The sequence below is a fragment of the Thunnus albacares genome, chromosome 4 (assembly GCF_914725855.1).
Source record: "Thunnus albacares chromosome 4, fThuAlb1.1, whole genome shotgun sequence".
Lineage (NCBI taxonomy): Eukaryota > Metazoa > Chordata > Actinopteri > Scombriformes > Scombridae > Thunnus > Thunnus albacares.
The window spans coordinates 20,337,205-20,360,074 of NC_058109.1; the positions used below are offsets into that span (position 1 = coordinate 20,337,205).

General features: G+C 40.7%; 1 protein-coding gene across 1 annotated transcript in view; it reads right to left on the bottom strand.

Annotated features, from left to right (window-relative positions):
* LOC122979994 (potassium voltage-gated channel subfamily B member 1-like) overlaps positions 1-22,870 on the bottom strand; it is a 38,563-nt gene that overhangs the window by 7,238 nt on the left and 8,455 nt on the right. The window lies entirely within an intron of this gene.

The following is a 22,870-nucleotide window of genomic DNA, read 5'->3' on the forward strand; positions in this document are numbered from 1 at the left end:
TGTGTCAGACTGGTTCCATTTGTGACATCAAATTGCGTTTCAAAGCCGGCTAAAATATCCCAACTAGTGATGGCATTTTCTGATGATATTAGTTCATGGCCCATTTAATTTTCTGGCTACTCTCTCCAAAGCATTCATGAAATGTCATGTCAGCATTTCAAAAGAAATAAGGTCAGAGCTAATGTGATCTCTGGGGCAGATGCTTTTTTTCTCTTCAAGTCTTGGTATGTGCATTACAGAGAGAGACAGTGAAGGAGGGAGAGTTTGAGATTGTGTTGATGCATATTTTTAAAGCGAGCCACACTTGCTCTTCACCGTCTCCCTCTCCGTTTCTATTCAGTCTCTTTCAATCCTTCAATGCCCAAGGCTAAAAGAAAACCACAATGTATTACTTGTTTTACAAAGCACACCCTGCATATTTAGTGAGCGTGACTGACAGACTACCAGAGACCTCTCAAGCATTGAGCCAGCTACTAATGATATAATCTGCTGAGTACAATAGGGCCTGATCATAGTGCTGGGGATTAAGACGGCTGCACAGTTGTGGGTGAGTAGATGTGCCACACCTATTATTCCTGTCCCAGAATCAGTGTGAAATCCAACACAAGGTCACTGTGGAGGCTGTGTCCCAGGCCAGTGGCGAGCAGGATTATTCCCTCGTACCAATCAGCAACCATAAGCTTTAATTAATCTTGACAGGTGACTGCTTGTACGCCTACCTTGGCCTTTGAGGAGAGAGGGACTAAGAGCAGAGAAACCCTGCTGGGGCAGAGGTGAGGGAGGGCAGGAGAAAGACTAGGGTAAAGGCGTTTCAACTTCACCAACCAAATAGTTCTGCTGTGAGAGTGAATTAAAGGGCAGACTGAAATTTAAACTCTATCAGGGCCTTCCCTGAAATAGCCTGCCTCCCGGTCTGGATCCCAAGAGACCCAAGTGACGGATGAAAACTCTCAAATACGACCCATTAGAGGGAGCTTTTTTGCTACTGAATAACCACACCCAAGAGTATAAAACAACTAATGTCAACATGAAACATTAACGTCACCCTTAACAGTACCAGGTAAAAGTTGGAGTCATTGCTTTCAGCGCTCTTTGAGAACGTTTAGGTCAGATATGTTATCAGAAACCCCAAAGTCTGCTGCAGTAGCATTTTGATAGACCAAGACAAAAGCAGAGAGCCATTTGCGACTGAGCCTCAGTTCTAAAATGGGCCATCCAGTGGAAACCGCACTCATCAGATCAAGACTAATCTAGCTTGACGCACTGACCAGCCTGGAGACTGGCTAATGAATCATGCTGAATACAAAAGACAGCGTTGAAACTGAACTTAGGTGTGTTCTGCGTGTGAACAACAACCAATGCGTGACCAGCTCCACCTTCCGTCAAATTCTCTCTCTTACTCACCTTTTCCCCTCCCACCCCGGACGTATGCCAACCCAGGTCAGCCAGAGAAGAGATTATAGGGATGACAGCACAGTGACAAATCTGTGACACAGAGGGAATGAGGCAAACCCGGTCAAAGCTTTGGAAGTGAAACTTGTGAGTTTCCTTGGTTAGGCAATTTGATGTGTGTGATTTGTGTATGAGGGGGAAATACATTTTCATAAATGAGGAAATTGAATATGAACATTTTTATATAGCTGCCCGTCAGAGCGGAACAGAAATAGAGGAACAGACAATTAGAGTAAAGTGTGTATAAAGGCACCAGAGCCAAAAATGTGTTTGGATGAATATACTTCACAATGCAGCAGGGACGTTAAGACACAGATGCACTGTTAAAGAGGGTTATGGTTAGTCTTGTGTTACCTCATTAGCTCTTAATGATGAGCACTGAGGTCATGGGGACAACCTGCCTCGCTTCCTGTTTGCATAAACTGACAACAGCGGAGCTGAATCTTATTAAGACCACTGCTACTTCTTCACAGCCATGACTGGCAAATACACTCAGACGTATACACGTCTATAACAAACACAAACACACACAGACACACTAAGCATATTCACTCTGAGCTCAGTAATTAGCCTCAAACCTCCCTTCCCCACAGGCCAAGAGACAGGAGACTGAATATTTAATATCCTCCTGAAGTGCAAGCTATCCTGTCCTGGAAAAGGTGTGTGAGTAGGTGCTCACTGGGCCATGACGGACTGCAGAGCCAGAGAGGTAGCCTAGTTTTCACACTGCTTTCACCACATAAGGTCAGTTCTGCTTCATGCTCGATTGAAGGAGGGATAGACAAGGAAGGAGAGTCTTCCCATCACGATTAGGAGTTCAACAATTTCTTGGTATGTAGCTAGGTTGCGCTAGTTTCCAAAGAGTGGAAAGCATTTCATGGCTTTCGACAGATTTTTCCACCTCTATGTTTTATCAACAGCCACCCTCAGGTACTGCACATCCCTCGCAGAGGAATGATGGACAACTCAATTCTGTGCTTTCTGGGTTCCTTCTTCTCCCTGCAGTCTTATGTTCAGTCTCATCCATTTCAGTCAGTGTAATAGAAAAGTTGCAAAAATACTTGAAATGAAACTCCCAAAATCTGTCTTTTGATTATCAAAGCCTTTTCCACTGTTAGCTTGAAAGGCGGCTGTAAAAAATTCAATTTTGTTCCATCATGGAGAACAGAGGCTGTGGTCATTTTGGATTTATGACAGTCACAATGCATTACAGTAGTCACAAGTTTTCACAGCAGAAAACTTTTTGTATGAGAAGTATGTTGCAACAAAATCATATTGTCTGTCTTACCCCTCAGCCATGATCCTGTCAAGCTCAAAAGTAGACATGAGCAGCACTCATTGGAGTGCCATTAGTCAGAGCCTAACTAACTTAGTTCATTTATTTTTAGAATATTTACCGTTTCAATCTGATCACTGGAGTTAAGATGAAACATCCTCACTCTCAGAAATCAAATTGCTTTCCGGTGAGTGATCACGATAAGCTGTTCTTATTAGTGTATTTCCATCCTTTTGCTTGATGAAATAAAAGTTGCTGTCAACGTAGTGTTATCCCTTTGCCATTTTTCCATTCAAACAGCAACAGTTCACCCAGATAATGACATGCAATCCCGTTTCACAAAATTGGGCCGATAAATTTTGGAAGAGTTGTTTTTCTTCTGAGGACTTAGGTAGTTAGGATGTTTAATTACTGTTGAATCACAGAGGTTTATATATTGAAGGATTCAGAGACAGAGAGGTCAGGAGAGGCCAGGCAGAGGAGATGAGACTGAAGGAAGAGAGAGCAGTCAGGTCAAAGAGGAGAGTCAGACTAAGGGCGTATAAGGAAATAATGAAAAACAGAAGTACAACACCCAACTAGCATTTGGGGCTGAGAGCAGATGACATGATGGATAAAGCAGCATTGTGGTTTCCAGAAGAAATCTTTTCTGTCCTGTATTTAGGGTCTTCCCTTGCGTCATGCTGTGTGAAATGTTGATTCACTTCTGGTCTGTCCTCTTTGTAACTGGATTTGCCCTTTTCACCACATGAGTTGAATCAATGGAGGGATTATGTCACACGGTGACTCACTCACTTTATTTTCTTTGGGCATGTTGAGTGCAAAGTGGCATTTTTAATCCTCTTATTGTTCTACTTCTTCTGTGACTTGCCAATAAATGTTTTCTGGCCCTGTGCACTGACAGCTGACCTTCCTCCTACAGTCTGTTGTGGTTCTGTTTCCTCTACGGGATACAGTGTCTGTGTTTTTGTTTTTATGTAAGTCTACAATGGAAAAGATGGATGGGATTACGCTGCCAGTAAACAAAGTGGAGAAAAGTAAGCCTGTTGCAGCTATAAACACTTCCTCCCTGGGGTTACAATCACCTTCTTGGAAAGTTCCACCTAGGGACTGTGGTGCAATAAAACTACATTCACCTGTCACCCACTTAAACCAATTACAATTAACCCTTTAATATACAGATTCTCCTTTTTTTCCCCCTTAAGTAGGTTTAAATAAGGCTGGCAATATTATGTTTATTTTGCAGTCAACAAACCCCATAAAAAGACTAAAACCAACAGTTAGTCTCTTAAAACTTTCTGACTTCCCTGCCCCTGTCTGTAGAACTCAGCCTCAAGCCTACTGAAAATGTAAATCTTTAAAAATGGGTCATGAATATGTAGTTTCATAAAAATAAATAAATAAAACTCTCTCCTAAAGCAGCTGAGCATTGTTGTTTTTAGTAAATGTGACTCAGGCAGGAGTAAACAGTGCACTTATCGAGGACTATTTTCAACCACAGATTTGGCGTGCTAGTGAGTATTTACAGCATCAGGACGATGTATGTCGGATAAACTACAGTTTCTATGCACATCATAATGATGGAATATATCACCCCGTGCCACAGTATATGTTTCATTATTGTGTTTTTGATAGTTTTTGAACAACAATGGTACAATGGTGGTCTGCGGCACAGAAGAATAAACTATATAAGGCTTTGACTACATGGGCAAAACTTGTTAGTTTGACCAAATAATGGATGGTTTTGGATTGTTCACCAAGCCATGCTAGTAGCCTGTTAGTTTGTTGGTCCAACAGCTTTGGTTCAAACTGAAATATCTCAACAACTATAGGATGGATTGCCATGAGGTGTTCTACAGATATTCATGGTCACCAGAAGAAGAATCCCTCTGACTTTGGTGATCACCTGATATTTCCTCTAGCAACAAAATGAGGTTGACATTTCTGGCATTGAGTAAAATGTATCAACAACTTTGAAATTTGCCATGAAATGATTGAATGTTGTTGAGTGTTGTAACTCTTCATTGAAGCCATATAATGTTTACACTGAGTGAAATATTCAAACCACACTCCACGTTGTGTATGACTGCACCAGTCAATCAAATGGAAATATTCTAAATGTCTTGCACATCACTTACACATTTCCCCCAAATTCAGCCTGACATTTGGTATATTTGGATAGTTTGTAATTGCCACAAAGATTTAAAATAAAGTTATGTGGGTTTGGCTAATGACATGTTCTTGTTGGAACTGTTGGTTTTCAACCCCCTAAAACAACAAGCAACGCCTTTAATGTTAAGAGAAATATTTTTTACTGTTACCAGTAAAAAATGATGACATAACAGAGTCAGGGAATGGGAGGAGAAACACCCATTTCCTGCAGGATCTTTAAGGAGTAAGCTGAAGAACAAAAAAAAAAAAGAGATCATTGAGAGGTCAACTGTCATTTACTGATGCTTCATTTACACAGTGTTAATAATTTTCTAATTAAATACTGTACATTTCCCCATTCTGTTTCAGTTTTCTTAACCAGCAAGGGTTATTCATCTCATTTTTCACATTTTTGCATGAATTAATACGCATTATTTACAGAAGCTGTGCTGTAAATTAAAAAGCCTGGAAATGAAAAAGCTTAAAAAGCTTAAATTGATGTAAAAGAATGAACAGTAGACACAATAGTAGCAATAAGTCTTATAAAGTCTTATTAAGTTATTTATAACTTTATATCACAATCTGACTGAAAAGCAATGAATGGTTTATAATTACATAATTTCCCCTAGTCTAACTTTCACATCTGTTTCTAAACCAAACTAGGCAATGACATCATTAGGCATCTCTCAAATTGACAAGACCTCCTGTGTCTCGCACAGATGTGCCCTCTACCTCATCTGCCTCGTTTCACCTTGCCTGGCAACCTTTTCTGTCCCACCTTTAAGCCTATAGCAGGGAGCCTGTGCCTATCCTGTGCCATGAGCCTCCTGTGCTGACGAGGAGACAAGGAGATGGATTACTGAGCTTGCGGCTACGCACAGGATGTGTCCTTTCAGGTTTCAAGGTGGTGCTAAAATAACGAGGCATACAGACACACAGTGTGTGTGTGCACATGTATGATTTTTGTAGGTCTATCTGATCCCTTATGAATCCAAAATACACTCAAGTTGTTATGGGACATTTTGCTTTCTTTTAATGGTCAGGGATGGCAGTTTAAGTTAAAATTAAGTTCAGATAGTGTATGATTAAGTGATAAAGTTAATGTTAAGAGTCAGGGAATAAATGCACTTTCATAAATATTTTTTGGAATCAACAACATAAATGTGTGTGCATTGGTATGTGCAACTTTTTAAGTCTTTGTGTGTTTTCACTGCACTCAAGCAAGCAAAGTGTCTGGCATGGATGTATATTTTGGGGTGTGTGACAGAGAAAAGGTGAGAGAATGAAAGGAACAGAGGTGACACTGTGAAAAATGAAGAGGAAATGAGAGAGTGACAGAGTGAGAAAGTGAGATGAGAGATTGCTCCCCTGTGGCTCATGTACAAACCCGCATTGTAGCACTGTGAGTCACTCGCCTCTGATAAAACATCTGTGCTCTTGCCACTGGCCTTTCACCTGGGACACAAAACCTGACTCTGAAACATCTGGAACACCTGTGTTATCAGATGTACACTGAAGAATGCATCCCACAAGATTATAATAACGGATTTCCTGCTGTATGTGCAAAATTTTTAAAAAAGTTTCAGAGAATTTAATAACAAACCTATCTCGTGTATGCTATATTGGGCTGCTGCACATCTCTCCCTCTTTCCAACTGAGTCATTTTGTCAGGAATATAAATCAGTTTAAGCATGAAATGAAAGACTTATTAGAGATTATTACGTGATAAAACACCAGGTGAGAGTTGATCTACTGGCAGTGCAAAGGAGGCTTATAGATCCATGACACCTTCATGATATAAGACTATTGATTCCAAACCAGAGATTGATCCCCAGAATTTTTTTTTTTTTGCATGTGTTGAAAATGCATTCCTTGTAAAACTTTTTATAGATGTTAAAGCCCTTCTGCAATTTTGTGAAATGTGTAGAGTATGTCCTTGTATACAAGCATTTAGCAATTGTCAACACTTTTCTGTACAGAACATGTTTTGCCATTTATTTTCTATGTATATGTAAATCATACATATGCATCTCAATATAAATGAAATATGTAATCTATACTTGTTTTGTTTTTAACAAGTAGTTCATATGACAAAAGGTATGTGAGGTGTGTGATTTTGGAGAAGTGGAAAGTGAGTCCCATTGTCTTTTGTATTTTACATATAATGATAATTTAATTTTGATTGACAATTTTTTTTATTGAAATGGCTCGTTGTGATGATCAAAGAGTGGAATGGATATTCAGTTTTGATGTGTTTAAGTTGCTAACTTTGTCTCAAGTGCCTGGAAAAGAAGACAAGATAGACTATTTAATTAGTATTAATTCAGATTTTTCCATTACTTTTTTGTTGTCTAGTATACAATAATGTTATGTCATTAACATTTTTTTGTAGACATGAAGATGTAAAAATTTAAAAATTACTCAAATAGGTTTTCTTTCTTTTTGCAGTATTGTTTGAAACTGTACACGAAGCATCTTGGTCTAACATGAATATGCAGAGTCTTGTAAGCCCATGATGGCTGTGCATGACACAATAATAAAAACTTCAACTACATATTCAAATAAAATTACATTTTTCAATATATGTTGGTGTTCTAAATGATAAGTGACTGTGTGCCTTATTTTTATAGTGAGTGTTTACCACAAATTTGTATACAAAAGAGCAAAATTGTTGGCATCCTCTCAAGAAGCTTGTTTATGTAGTTTCAGATGAGGTGAAATGCGCTGAACCTTTAATGAACAGTATGCCATCCCTATCTGCTGTCTCTGCTGAGTCTGAGAGACAGGCAGGTCCTCTTCACAGCATGTGCTTGTCTGACTGTATCAACCTGCTGTGGGAACACTCAGTAGGCTGGGGAGGATTTCCTCCAGGTTGCACACACAGCCTGCATAACTGAGCCCTACTAATGGAATAAGTGTGGTTTCTGTGATCTTGAGATGTACAATCCTGGTATACAGTGGGCGTTTTCATGCCGGCGTGACACAGCACACAGGCAGGCCTCATGGCTCACAGCATACTCACATCACACCCAGCTGAAAATGACAAGTACTCAAAATCTGGCTTTGTTCTTGATACTTGTTTTTTTTTCCAGACTGGAGCTCCAGCTGTCTCTTGTTGCTATGGTCTTTGCTCATTCTGAAACTGGCAGCCACGTTGGCAGGAATATGAAAAAAGAACTGAATTTATCATGCTGAATCACCACCAACTCTGTGAAACTGGACCATTTGACAGCAAAGCGTGTAACAATTGTTTCTTTTTTATCTTTTATTATAGGTTGTGTGGTGATGTGTTCATTACACAAGCGGATAAGTACCAGTGGAGAAAGCCACCAGATTTTGTTGAATTCGAGTCAAGTTTAACTGCAATTAGAGCAAGTAATCAACATCAGGAGACAGACTGGCGGCCTAAACAGAAGTGATGGCCACCAGCAGATTATTACCGGGATGCAAACAGAAGTCACAGAGATTACATCAGACAACGAAGTTCACGACCTCTGTCAGAGAAAGTGATTTCTGAGAATGAATGAATGATAGAAAACAACTGAGTCGCTTCCAGTGAAAGCTTCGTAAGCCCAGACCTCATTACATCATTCTGATGAGGAGGAATATCTCTTTTCTGCCATTAAGCTCTGCTACAGTATTTACTTGCCCATCGTCTCAATGGCTACAAAAGGAAAGCCTCAACACATGCTTGCATCTCAGACCTGAAACTTGATATGAGCACGTGCCAAGAAGCAGACACAAAGGCCAATAAGATGCCTTTACTGATCTGGTATCGGCTGATTAACGCTCACCAAATTTCCTGTCTCCGGTAACCTGCCTCCGTTGCACAGCGGCCCTGTTTGGTGTTTACCAAAAGAGCAGATGTCACAGGGTTCCTGTGACACGATTGGGTGTCAGCACTGAGTGGAGAGAGTTACCTGGGCTGCTTACTATGGACACCATCTGAAACAGGAGGAGAGGCCTGGTCGCTACTCATAATCCTGTATAATGCCATATCAGTTCTACACTACAGTTTCAGTGCTAGACATCTGATGACATTCAAGACAGATACTAAATCTGACTCTCAGGTGTAATATGATGGTACAGCCAGGGGATGGTTAGCTTAGTTTAGAATAAAGACCAGCAGCTCTAAATCTCACTAATTGACATGTTATATTTCACGTGTTTAATCTGTACAAAAGTCAGTCTAAAAACCTCAGTTTGTGCTTTTATGGGGAGTTATGTGCCAGACTTTTTTTAAACAAACGAGATATAGCCTAACATGTTAATTAGTAAGATTTAGAGGTGATGCTACTGTAGGCGGATTATGTTACCTTAGGACAGAGCCAGGCTAATTGTTTCCCACTGTTTCTAGTCTTTGTGCTAAGGTTCAAATATAACATCAGACACACAAATATGAAATTTCACACACACACACACACACACACACACACACACACACACACACACACAGAGGCAGAATCCTAAACATACAGGTAAGAATATTAATATAACAGCAGGATTGAGGTTAGGAAACAAAAGTTTATATAGTAATGGCTTGGGGCTGAAGCCAGTGTGGAAGTGTCTTAAAGTGCATTGCCACCACCAGCCTCTATGCTCCAACTGACTCCCATTCAAAAAGTGTGAACTTTTTTCTAGAAAGAAGTCAATATTTTTCTCAGAGTCACAATAGTCTCAATTGCTAAATCTGTAATCAATCCGTGTGATCGAGGTTATTGAGGTCATTTTGGAAATTATTGCGCCATTAATAGGATTTGAAGACTTATAGTAGCTTTGATGTCTATGGTGTGGGCGTTGACTGACAGTTCACTCGCCTGTTGTGTTCCACGGCTCCAGGACTCACACTGAGTCAGAATATTGTTGCGATATTTAAGTTTAATGTTACTTGATTATGATACCTGCCCTGTTAACACAATTTAGCTACAGTAACTAACGTTAGCCCAAGTGTGCACTGCTCGGTGCTCCCAGTAAGCTAGCATAGCTTAGGTCTGAGGTAGCACTCATTATTTGGAAGGTCCTGGCCATGGATTATAAAGCAAACTGGATACAGCGTCGGAGGTGGGGCCTCATTCATTCCTATGAAAGTTGCTCAGTGGCACATGAAGCCAAAAAAGCTCAACTCATTCCACATTACTTCCACATCTGTGCGGCCCATAAAGCAAGCGCATTATTGACTTTCGCCGGCCAAGTTGGCTACTTCCGGTTTAGCCCTCCAGCAAACGTGAATGAGGATAAAACAATTTGATTGTGCAGCTCTTCTAGGCTTTTGAAATGTGATTGGATTAAATAGATCAAGTTCTGATAGTGAGACAAGTCATTTCACGGACGTTGTGATGCTTAAAAAAATGTATCCGCTGATTTACAGATGTCTCTTTCACAATGTAAGTCTATGGGAAAAAGCCTTTTTGGGCCAGCGTTCATCACATGACGTTGTAATTACACAGTTTGGCTGCTATGTCAAATTTGCTTCAAAGTCGGACACTCTTCCTGTATCCAGTTCTCTTTATACATCCATGGTCCTGGCTCCAAAATTATTTGACAATATAAAAAGGGGGTGTGATGACATGATTGACAGCCGCTCTCAAACCTCTGTCAGGTGGTGGGATGACTTAGGGGGTGTGTACCACAGGCCTGTGTCCCAGTGCCCGACTCTACTGCACTGTGCAAACTTTAGCTCCAAATGACGTCCCACAAGCAAGATGGCAGCTCCCAGATACTAGATACTTTGGCTTCACTTTTGCATAGTGGTAGGAAGTGGAGACATGTCACTCATATTTATATACAGTCTATGCTCCAAACAAAAAGATGGCGCTTATCATAAGCATTAACTCTGGGCTTCAAACTGGCTCCAATGCAAACCAATGGGTCATGTCACACCTAGCTACATCCATCTTTATATGCATCTTATGGAATCAGCATATTCCCTAAAATGTCAAACTATTCCTTTAACCTGAGAGAGCTGAGGTTACATCCCTCGAGGGATGTTGTGTTGATTCACACTCCAGCAGCAGCAGACAGTCTCAAGTTTTTCAGACAATTCCATCGTTGCGGCAGAGAAGCTCAGTCTGTCACATCTCATCTCTCTGTATGTACCTGTGAAACTGCTAATGCATCAAAACTAAAATTATCTTAACTGGTCCCAGTGTGCCAGGCCCACCATTCAGTGTAGCCATGACAACAAATTCACTAGGTTGCAATTATAGAAAGTGCTGTGCCACCGGATGCCTGGCAGAATCTATTTTCTTTCTGTACTTTTTCCCTCTTCCTCACTGATACTTTAAGTCCCCTCTTAGTGCATGTGTCTGTCATATCCTTCTCTGTTGGGTAAGAAGATATTTTTGTTTAAATGATGATTAGCATAAGGATTAGTTGTAACGCCAGATGGCACATGTACTGTGCTCCAATCGACATCGTCAGCTTTATATAAAAATCTGTGATGAGAAATCTGAATGCACACAGACAGAAATGGCCCAGAGTCTTGTTCTAAAAGCACTTGTGCCTCAGCATCTACCGTGGAGAATTAAGCATCCAGCTGACACAGCATTAAATATCCAAACTGTATGGCAGATTCCAATTCTACATTCAGCTCTTTTTTGTTTTTTTTGTAAAATGAAATTGTTCAGATGTGACAAATGGGATAAAAATATCTCACCTTACACATCACTTTCTGTCAGCAACACCCTGTGCACTATTAGCTGCATGTTGAATACTCAAGTCAGACTTTTATAGCAAATCAAATCTAAGAATACTCCTCTTATACATTTAACACAGATGCTAAGTGTAACATAAAACCATCTATTTTTCATTCTGTAGAAGTGAAACACCTGCTGTGTACTAGAGTCTCCTCTTAAATGATTCAGTAGGAGTGGAAGGACAGACCAAGGAACTTCTTGCCTGACCACTGAAGACCGCAGCTTTGTGTGCGCATGTGTGTGTGTGCTTGCGCGTGCGTGTGTGTCAGTACAGCATGTCTCCAACATCAGTGTCAGACCACTAAATGTCTCCCTGTCCATCTCATTTCTGTCCAACTGTGCTGTTCTCTGGAGACCACGGCGCTCTGAGACACCCGCTCATCCTCAGTGGTGAAGCGAGGTCGGGGATACATAATGCAGAGAGGGACCAAGAGAAAAAGATGTTTGAAGGGCAGTGTATGGTGTATAATGTATGCCGCTCAGATGTACAGGCACTAAAGGGCCCTAAGGCAACAGACCAAAAAAAACTTTAGAAGTGACCTATTTTCTGCGACACCTCAGTGAAATGGTAAAATTAAGTTGTTTAATTATCACCAACTGGAGTTTTCTGTCCCCTGACTTCACCAATCAACAATCCAGCAAGGTTTTGAATTTAAGAAACATATATTTCATTATATATTTTCTATGAAAGAAAGAACGAAAGATAGATGGAAAGAGAGATAAAAAGAAAGACAGAAACAGAGAGTCTGACATTTACAACAAGAACAGTTTAGAGGGATCTAACCTTTAAAAGATGAACATTCATTATGAGCTTAAAGGCCTGAGATACAAAAATATAACATTCATTACAATAGACTTTGGGATGAAGCCTTTTAACACACAACAGTGCAGTAACTGTAGGCATATACCATACTTACATACGGTCAACTGTACATTGCATTGTGTGTTTTTGTTTACAGTGAAATTTTCAGTATATGTTAGGGCCACTGGGGCCTTTCAGTCATGCTGTAATAAGAGTGGACAGAGACTGTAATAAGACAGAAAAGCGTGCCCAGCTGTCTGTCACAGCATTTGGCCTATGAAAACAATGGCAGGCTGCTGCATGTGATCTGTGTGGCTGACAGAGCCAGGATTTGCACACTGATGATCAGAAACAGGGTTTGGTCCATCAATGCAGAATGCAGAGGATTTAATTGTCATGGTGTAATGACAGAGGAGGAAAAGAACACACATGCTCTCTCTGCTTCACTCGCACACCATCTTTTATATTCTGTCCCACATACAGTACACTTTGATGTCATGCAAGGACATTAACACACACATGACCAGCCAGAGAGCAGCACAAAGCACCACAGAGCGTACGCAGATCTCCTCATGGGGAGACTGCAGTACCTTGGTGTACAGTTCAGCTGATAGTTTCCATGGTGACATGAGGCTTTTTAGCATTTGCATAACAGATGCAGCAAGGCATTCACAAAAACATGGACATGGAAAACAGAGGTCAGTGACATGTGATCATATTGAACCACACAGTGGAAAAAATACACTTTTACATCAATGTTGACACTCAGGATTTCTGGTAACACTGAGAGGTGAGTTCAGTAATCTCTCTCAGGCTTCAGGGAGCCAGCTTAGCACTTGATGAGTCAGTTCTGAATATCACAAAAAGTCAATTTGACAAGTTATGTTTTGATAATGAACATAACCACACACACACACACAGAAATGTGTTTTCATAAATATGCGGGGAAAAGAAAAAAATAATCCTACTAAAATTCATATGCTACAATTACTACTGTTGCTACTTGTGGTCAATGGATGCTTATTTGCACAGCCTTGTGTCAAAGGGCTTCACAGGTTCCATATTGTGTGAGCCATAAAGGGACAAAACCCTAATATCAAGCACAGACCATTAATTAGAGTAAGGAGAAACCAATGCAATGGGGGGAAGAGACATATGCTTTCAGGATTGTACTTTTTCTCTCAGCATAAGTATTATAATAATGTACAACTCATAATACAATTTTCATGGCTGCAGTCTGTGTGAAAGCTCAAACTAATCTTAAGATGTATTTCAAATATGACACAAACAACAATGATCAATTGCCTCTGTTTTAGTGATGGCGCTCTTAAATAAAACCAGACAGCGAATGTTAAGATATAAAATATGGAATAGATATTATCGATGAGTTAGTGAGTGTAATTGTGTCATTATTAGCACTCTGTGTCCAGCCTAACCTTTGCCATCATAATGCTGTTGGAATGATAAATGATTGTGGATCGTTAGCGGCTGGCACACCGCCAGTATAAACAGTCTGTAATGGCCAAGTGTCCCAGTTGTATAAAGTGAATGTGACGATGATTTGCAAGTGGAACAAAAGCCTAAATTATGGAAGGATGTGTTTAATGCTGCTGCCATCCTGAGGATCTTGGAGCTGAGACATTAGGCAGAGAGAAGGACACAAGTCTGCGGTTAGATGTGAGTAGCCAGATAAAATCATGATTAAAAACACAGTTGTCTTATAGTTCTATGCTCTCACTTTAGTTTCCCGGGCATGTAACTCAAGTAGAGAGCCACACTCCATGACAAAAACTAAACACATGTCAGACTGGTGGTTGATGCTCCACACGTTGCTTATATCCATCCAGCCTGCTGTAAACTGGCCGACAGTCAAGCATGCTGGCCCAGCCAATCACTGCCATACATGGATATACTGACCCAGATTAAAAACACACTTTACCAGTCTCCCTCTGCTTCTCCTGACCCCCTCTATGCTCTCCTGAAGTCCACATGTTTACAAATGATCTGTTTTACCTTCATTACCACCCATTTCAGATGATCCTCAGTTTACCTGATCTGACCTCACCTCCTGTTTGTGACCACATGCAGCCCCCCTTCACCAATCAAACCTCATTTTAGGTTGAGTAAACAGAACTTTATTGTCTACCCAATAGGCAGTCACATCGCTTCCCTTTATGAAAGAATTCAATCAGGGAGCCGTTTTAATTTTGCAGCTGTTATCCTTCCCACTACTAATCTGCCTCTTCTGTTGCTAGTGCAGCTGCTGTCCTGCCCACCAACTACTGTATTGGTTAATGTATTAAAGTGAAGCTGCAGGGTTTCCAAGCAGCAGACAGACCATCTTTCACGGCTTTCAATGTCACAAGCAGTTTTTTACAAGCAGCCACTCTGCTGAAGTGCTGTTCTGTTGCTGTGACCCCACTTCAATATCACTGAAGGGGTGCAAATATAAAGAGAATTCTTCGAGGATCAATAAACACATTTCACATTTTGGATCCTCTCGGGACATTTATAGTTAAGTTTTCTTCTTAAATGGAGCCTCCCCACCAGCCATGTGTCGCCTTTTTGTCTTAAAACTATGAAAGGTCATGTCAATTCACAGAGTCATAACTAATGAAGCTGTAGTTGACATTCAGCCACATCACAGCAACACTCCTATAACATGCCTATACTTCTCTACGGCCTTTTACTCCGCTCTCTTCCTGTTTTTCATCCCTAAATTTGTTAATTCATCTCCCTCTTGTTCTCATTCCATCAGTACAATCACCTCTCTTTTGTGGTTACTCCTAAATCCCTTAAGTAACCAAACCAACCATAACTTCCTGTCAAATATATACACACATCATTTGCTTTCAGAGTCCCTACTCCTCCTCCACCACAATCATCCAGGACCTCAACTATCTCATCTAACTCAGCTTCTGGCCTTCCACTATTCAAGTCTGTGTTAATCCAAATTATTTCATGTTATAAGTAACCTAATGAATTCATTAATTAAGCTTTATTCTAAGGCTGTGCTCTCCTGGTTGAACTATACATCTTTTTTGCAGACCTTTAACTAAATTATATCCCAGACAATCATACAAAATTTGTTAAATATTTGATTGTACTACACAAGACAAAAAAGGTGTTAGAATTTACTAATCTGTCAGTAATGCAATATAACAATTTAAATCTCTTATTCTTTGGGTATCCTCATTGTTCACAGTGAGTATGTTTCACAACAAGAATTGCAAGCATGTCTGTAATCACTTTTTGGCATTAGACTGCGAGAGAGTGAGATCAAGCTAAGATTAGAAAGCAAATCCTTAGAGATTTGGCAATGCTGTTGTTGGCATTATCCACAGAGTCAAGGTTTCCATGGGATAGCCCCCGGGATTTCCGTCTAATACTGATTTTGATCTGGGCAGAGGGTTGATGAAGAGGCTCTAATAAGCAGCCTTCTCCTCTCATTTTCTCAAAGCCCTGTCCCGCTGCAAACCCACTGGGCTGACCACATGAGGAACAGTATTACATAAAGGCATCATAAGATATAAGAAATTACTTTGAATTGGACATGCTGTCTTCTGCACCACTTTGTCTTACATGAAAAAGGACAGTATCTGTCAACTTTAATTACAGGTCCACTTTACCACATATAACTACAGGCACAAAAAACAGGAAGCTTATATTAGAGTTATGCTGTTATTTGAGTTATTTTTTATGGTAGCAGCTCAAAATTAGGCAAAATATGCAGTTAATTTTACTGTTATTTATTTTTTTAAGCCGTTTTATTATTCAAAGAGGTTTAGTCTATGAAATGTCAAAAAAAAAATGCCCATCACAACTTTCCATAGCCCACAGTGATGTCTTCATATGTTTTGCTTTGTTCAACCAAAAGTCCAAAACCCAAAGACATTCAGTTCACAAAGATATATGACAAAGAAAAGCAGCAAACACTCTCATTTGAGAAGCTAGACCCAGGATGTTGGGAATAATTTCACTATTTTTGCTTGAAAAAAATAACTGAAACTCCACAATCAATCAATCAATTCATCCTGAATGTAACATTCTTCTTCCTCCTGAGAGACCCAAACTGTTCCAGTTGAGTCTGTGTCTCTGTCCTCCGCATCTGGAACCACAAATGTGTTAATGTAATGACAAGAGAGTCAAGTTTCCCACAGATCACTAACCCTTTCAATTTACATCACGCTGCTCGGTTTACACAGGACCCGTTGACTCTCAGCTTCTGTTCTCCAGGGGGATGGGGCTGCCCAAAGTAGTTTGAGAGATTGACGTTGCACGCAGACTGAGCTTAATCCAGCAACTCTAAACGCATATAATGTAACTGTGATGATAGTGTTCATTACCATAAAAACTGATACAAAGTAGACAAGGAAGAAAGCAAAGAGGGATTACATATGAACAGACAGAAGCAACTAGATTTTACAAAAGACTGGAAGGGCAAACATAAAGATAGAATATGGTGTTGTACATGCTACTAATAATAATAACAGCACCACTGGAGAGTAGCAGAGGACAGAAGTGAAGGTTGGACCAAGTACAGTCATTTTGCACCTCTTGCCCACTCGCCTTCCATAATTTCCTAACCTTCAGCCTGTGACCCACATCTCTCCTCTCCTCTCCTCTCCTCTCCTCACCTCTCCTCTCCTCTCCTCTCCTTTCCTCTCCTCTCCTCTCCTCTCCTCCCCTCTCCTCTCCTGTTTGGCCCACTTAAGACCAGGGTGCCTATATATCTCCATGGCCTATATCTCACACCAGACAGAGTTAAGGTGATGTGCTTGTGGCTGGTGTCTGGTAGGCGGAGGAAGGAGCGAGAGAAATGAGAGCAGAGAGTAGGTTGAGGCTCTGGCAGTAGACTGGGAGAACAGGGACTCCTGGGACTGCTGCCTGGAGATTAGTGGGATAGTGATTGAAACTCACACATCCACCCACTCTGTGCTGCCAAACAATCAGCTACACTGGTTCTTAGTGTAACGCAGTGCGGTATGCTAAGGACAGCATTTAAATTCAGATAAATGCGTGGGACCCTTTTAATGAGAAAAACCTGCTCATGTCAGTCTTGCGATGTGCTGAGTGGCCACAGGGTTTCAGGTGAACTACTTGAGGAGGTGTACTGCCTCTAGGCACTCCCATGGGGCTTCCTTTGTGGTGTCATCCTGGCAAACAGAGTCATGCACCACTAAGGTGATCTCTTGAGTCTCATATGGCTTGCCTACAGTACTCTGCTACCCAAAGTGCTACTCCTGAATGTAATTACAACAAATGAACATCAGTTCCTCCTCAGTCAGCACACCACAGGAGTCACACATAATTAGCATCAATATTAGCATACAAATACTGCAAGGATGTGGCCTTTGATCCACTCTCATTTCACCATATGTTCGCACTACATATTTTAAGCTGCTCTTCTCACTCTAATGCATAACTGCATGACTGACAGGACTTGAAGTTTTCAACCTGGAGGATAAAATACACAGTTGATTGACTTGCTATATAACAGAAACATTTTCAAATAAAAAACAAAATATGTCCTTATATTCAGTTTTGCAGCGAAGTCTGCTGCAATTCTTTGCTGTTGACCCAGAAAAGCTTTTCTTTTCCACATCACATCTCTCTCTCTCTGTCTCTCTCTCTCCCTCTAGCTTGCACTCACTCAGAGAAGCATGATAAATACACACACCCACATGCTGTGTATGCATATACTGTAAATACAGCACACAAACACTCATCATTCAGTGTATCAGGCAGACAGATGTTGTAATCTGTCTGTAATTTCATGTTAAGTATACAATTTTTGCTCATGTAGACTCTTTTATCTATCAAATTCTTTATTTCTAGATGACATCCTGAGTGATCCTGCCTCTGTTGGTCTATAACTGCCTTTTACTGTCTACTCTTCGGTACTTCAGTTGGTTTTCTGGGGGATATTGTGTCTGGGTTTTCTGACATTCTTCTATTTTCTTGTATTTGTTCTGTACCATTAAATGCAAATGAAACACCCATTAGGTAGCAATTACAGCAGCCGTTAATAAGTAACCTACAAGCAAGCGCTTGTGTTGTTTTTTTTTTACACAGGACACCACTGGCTAATCCTTATTTAAAGAAGTAATTCAATTTTGGGGGAAAATTCTTATTCACTCTCTTCATAAGAGTTAGATGACGGGATCAGTAGCACTCACAAAGAGTATCTGTAAGTTCAATATGAAGCTGTAGCCAGCAGTTAGCTTAGCTTAGCTACCTCGCTTAGCTTGTAAAACTACATCCTTCTAACCACTCTTCGTCACCACACACACTCTGCTATCACACCAATCAGTTAAGTGCCAGTCTATTTTACACTAAGGCTTTTTTTTCTCACTCGCTCCCTCACACTCCCTCTTCCTCTCTTCCTCTGTATGAAAGAACACCTCTGCCGTACCTTCTGCTGATTTAAAAAAGAGACATACTCTCAATCTGACAGTCTGCCGTTGGAAAATCAGATGATTGCCAAACAGTTTGATGTACTCCAATGAAAAGGTTCTAGCCTGTCACAAACAATCAACTAAATTACAACATCAATGCGTCTATTTAAAGATATGTGTGTGTTTCATGGGGAGAGAATAAGTAGGAAAGTAACAGGCTAAAAAGGAAGAGGTGTTTGAAAGACAGGATGGGAAAATGTTAGTTCATGCATGTGTGTGTATGTGTGTGTGTGTGTGTGTGTGTTTGTGTGCATATACATGTGTGTGACAGCGTATTTATTTATAGAAGCCCCTTGGGAGAGGAGTGCCATTACTATGCTAAGGTAGAAAATCTGGTGGGGCTGTGCTGGATGTCACACTAAGGTGGCTTCACTCCTCGCAGGCTGTGCCTCATTAGGATGAGCAACACCCTGTATAATATTAACAACCGCACTTCTTCTGCATTGTCCTTCTAAATCTTTTAACAAACACCATTAACAAAAGGCAACACAAATCCTCTAAGGATAGTAAGCCTCAATGTCAGTTTCTTCTGTGAATTTATGACCGTTTTCTTGTTTTTCATACAAAATTCATGAAACTGTAAATAAAAAACAACAAAAAAACCCTTTTCAGGTTTCAGGTTTTTCATGCTCTCTGTCATTATTGATCGTCTCGGTTTGAATGAGTTATTCAGTTCCATAAGAATTAAAGAGAGTAGGTGGACACATTGATCCAGAAATCGAACTGGACTCCCCACAGTTGTTTCTCTTTTACTAGACACACACTCACACACACACACACACACACTGCCTTGGTTCTAGTAGAATGATCCCTAATGCAACAGCTGCTCTTTTTGGGTCCACACAGGTATGCAGAGAGGTGAGTACAAGGTCAGAACAAAGCAAAGGCAAGATCTCATCTCCCAGCACTGGACAAATCTATGACAATCATTAGAGGTGGGGACACTGGGAAAAACCTGTAACCTCACTCCCACTCAAACCAACCTGACCTCAAGAGCTGCATTATCTCTATAAACCATGCTGGGACTTGCCTCAGAGAGCAAAGCATCTCAAACTCAGTGTGGGGGTTTGAAATGTGCACCAATCACACAACTAGATCTAGAACTTTGGTGAGTTTTCTTCTCTATATGTGAACATCTCACACTCAAAGTGAGCTGTAAAATGAGAACTGCATGACAGGGTTTTTTTTTTCAACATTGCTCCTGTGTTTGCTTTGCGTTGTCACTCTATTTGCTAAAGAGTGGAAGCTATTGAGTGAGACGTGACTGGAGAACAATGGGTATCTCTCTCACCCATCTGCCTCTACTCCTGCTGACATTTTACTTCAGTCACATAACGTGTGTAGTCTCCGTATTTCTCCTTTTTCATGTATATCAGTTCATTTAGCAACTTCATTTGTCTCGGGTAGATAAACTCATTGGAAGCTAGTCTCCTTTGTTTGCAGCACTTTCATACTTAAATGTATCACCAGCATTTACCAGAACATTGCAAGGTGATATGCTTGCAACAGCTGTAACCTGACACTTTGTTTGATTCAGCCCGTCTACCATGGCAGAAGTGATGCCCAACAGTGAGAGACTGGAGGTGATCCTGTGTTAATTGAACCCCTGTTGTTCACTGTTCGTCCATGGAGCTTTCAGGTGTTGGGTTCTGTATCAAGTTCAGGTAATTACTGTTCCTTAGTCTGACAGCAACTGTAAGCAGCGGCGCATACATGGATCTCCTACCGTCTTCACAGAGACAAGGGACTTCAAATACTACAGCTGCATTCTTTATCCAAAAGAAAACACATGTTGAGAATTTGTGCTTTTTACGGTTTAAATCTCTACACGCCGGCTCACAATGCTCTGCCTGTTTTTGTAGATACAAATTTTGTCTGTGTTGTTGTAAAAACACCTGTGCTGCTCAGCTACCACCATCATCTTTAGCTTCAGAACACTTTCTTTTTCACTTTCTTTTAACAAAGCGCCTCTCGGCCTGAGAGGGACACATAACAATAAGCTAATGGACTTAGGAAGAAAAAGGCTGATTTGAATATACGTGAGCTGAACCTTACCCCTGTGTATCATGTGACCAGCCATGTCTCAAATAGTGAGCCTACAGGAGACAGCCATTATTCAAAAGATGCACTCTGCTCATCATTAAGCCATTATAGTGGAATAGTAATTAGATGTTGTTTAATTTTCTTTACCTGAGAAGCTTTTTGTTAGAGTAATGAGAAGACAATGGACTAATTCAGTTTGAGAAAGCAGCACTATTCTTGAGAGGTAATTGCTTCAGAATAACTTACATTATAGATAATAGCGCTGCAATCTTTCCTCCCTGACACAGCTTCTTCTAAATGTGACTGAGCTTTCTCCTTCAACCATCTCAAATGACCAGAGGATATCATGGTTGAGGAACAAAGACTAAGAGTGGATGTAAGTATAGTGTCTGGTGAAATCATTTGAGCTCTGGTACTGAAGCCAAACAAAAGGCCAAAGCTCTGAACTTCCTCCATTACAGCATCACTGCATTGTGTTTCTTTACTATTTGCCTTACGGCTAAGTGACCCTGGATGAGGTGTGCATGACGAAGGTAGCTGGTTAAAAATGCATGAGCAATCTTTTTGTTCTGCTGTCACCAATTGATAACAAGCAGGGTAAAGCACATGTAGCACTTGAGTTTGGGTAAGAAGCCAAAAGAGCAACAGAGAGCAGGAGGAATCTGTGAAAGCTCAGAGATGGATTACACAGATTGAGGCTCCGCAGAAAATAGATCGGCTGTCAGAAAATGTATTGGACTGACTACAGAGTTTCATTGCATTATTCAGTCATGCCTGTCATTCCTGTATGGGTGGCTGGAAACTGACCTTTTCAGTGTCACGCTGTCAAGTGAGCAATGGAAATCTTAGTGTGTGGTGTACAACTGTAGCTTAAGAAGTAGCTTTAGCACGCAATGGATTTGGATTCTAATGTCTAACTCTCTGGAAACTTCGGTTTTACTCTGCAGGTGACCACTTGGGCCCCACACCACTCTACATCTTCTTGAGTGATGTTCTCTCACTGACAGGTCCATCTGAATAATGAATGAAGCTCTGCAGCAAAGTAGTCGTGTCTCTCCGCCCCCTCACAGTTGACCTCTCACCTTTTTAAATGTCAGACCTCTACAGCCAGACACCCAGTTGCACCAATGTGTGAGGAATATAAGGAAAGCCAGATAAGGCATTGTGCTAAAAATAAAGCATGGATTTTGTCGGTCTGTCAAACAGAGATACTATGCAGTGGGAATCTGTGTGTGTGTGCATGTTGCCCCAGCTGGCTTGCGCGATAAGCTAGATCACCTCTCTCCATGGAAACCGTGGGGCAATGGCAGGTTTCAGAGGGCTACAGTTGCTTACTTCTTCCTGAAACCATATGCTGCAAACTGCAGCGAGTAGAAAGGAGCCCTCTTTACTCTGGTGAAATGGATTGATGTATGAATTCTTTGTCATTCCACCTGCTCAGACATCACATTGAGTATCTGGCCAATGTACAGTGAAAATATGACATCTCAAATGCTCTGAAAAGTTTTTCTTCAAAATTACATTTTGTGTTTTCAAGCAAAAACTGAAATCTGCATTAATTGATTTTTTGTCAACTGAGGGGCAGCGGAAAAAAGCCATAAATACAACACTGACATGTTACCATAATCATGCTAATATGGTGAAATTGTTGCTACTTACACATCCCTGCAGAGACAGGGCAGCATTAGCATTCATATAGACTTGTGTGTGCCATCTGGTAAATGTAAATCCAAAATTCACTCATTTAGCTTTGTTTTGGTCTCCGTAATGGGAGATATTGGGCTCTTTACCTGCTAAATGCTCAATTATCTTCAAAAGCTAGTTGTTAACTTTGTCTGCTATTTGGTGCAGGACAGGTAGTGCACAGAGGGATTATCAGAGCTTTTTCAATGACAAATCTTGAAATTTTTTTGATGTGATGTGAGCAGTCACAGTGAACAAAAATCATGTGATAACTATTTGTGGGTCCATTATCATGAGTGACCCTTTTCAC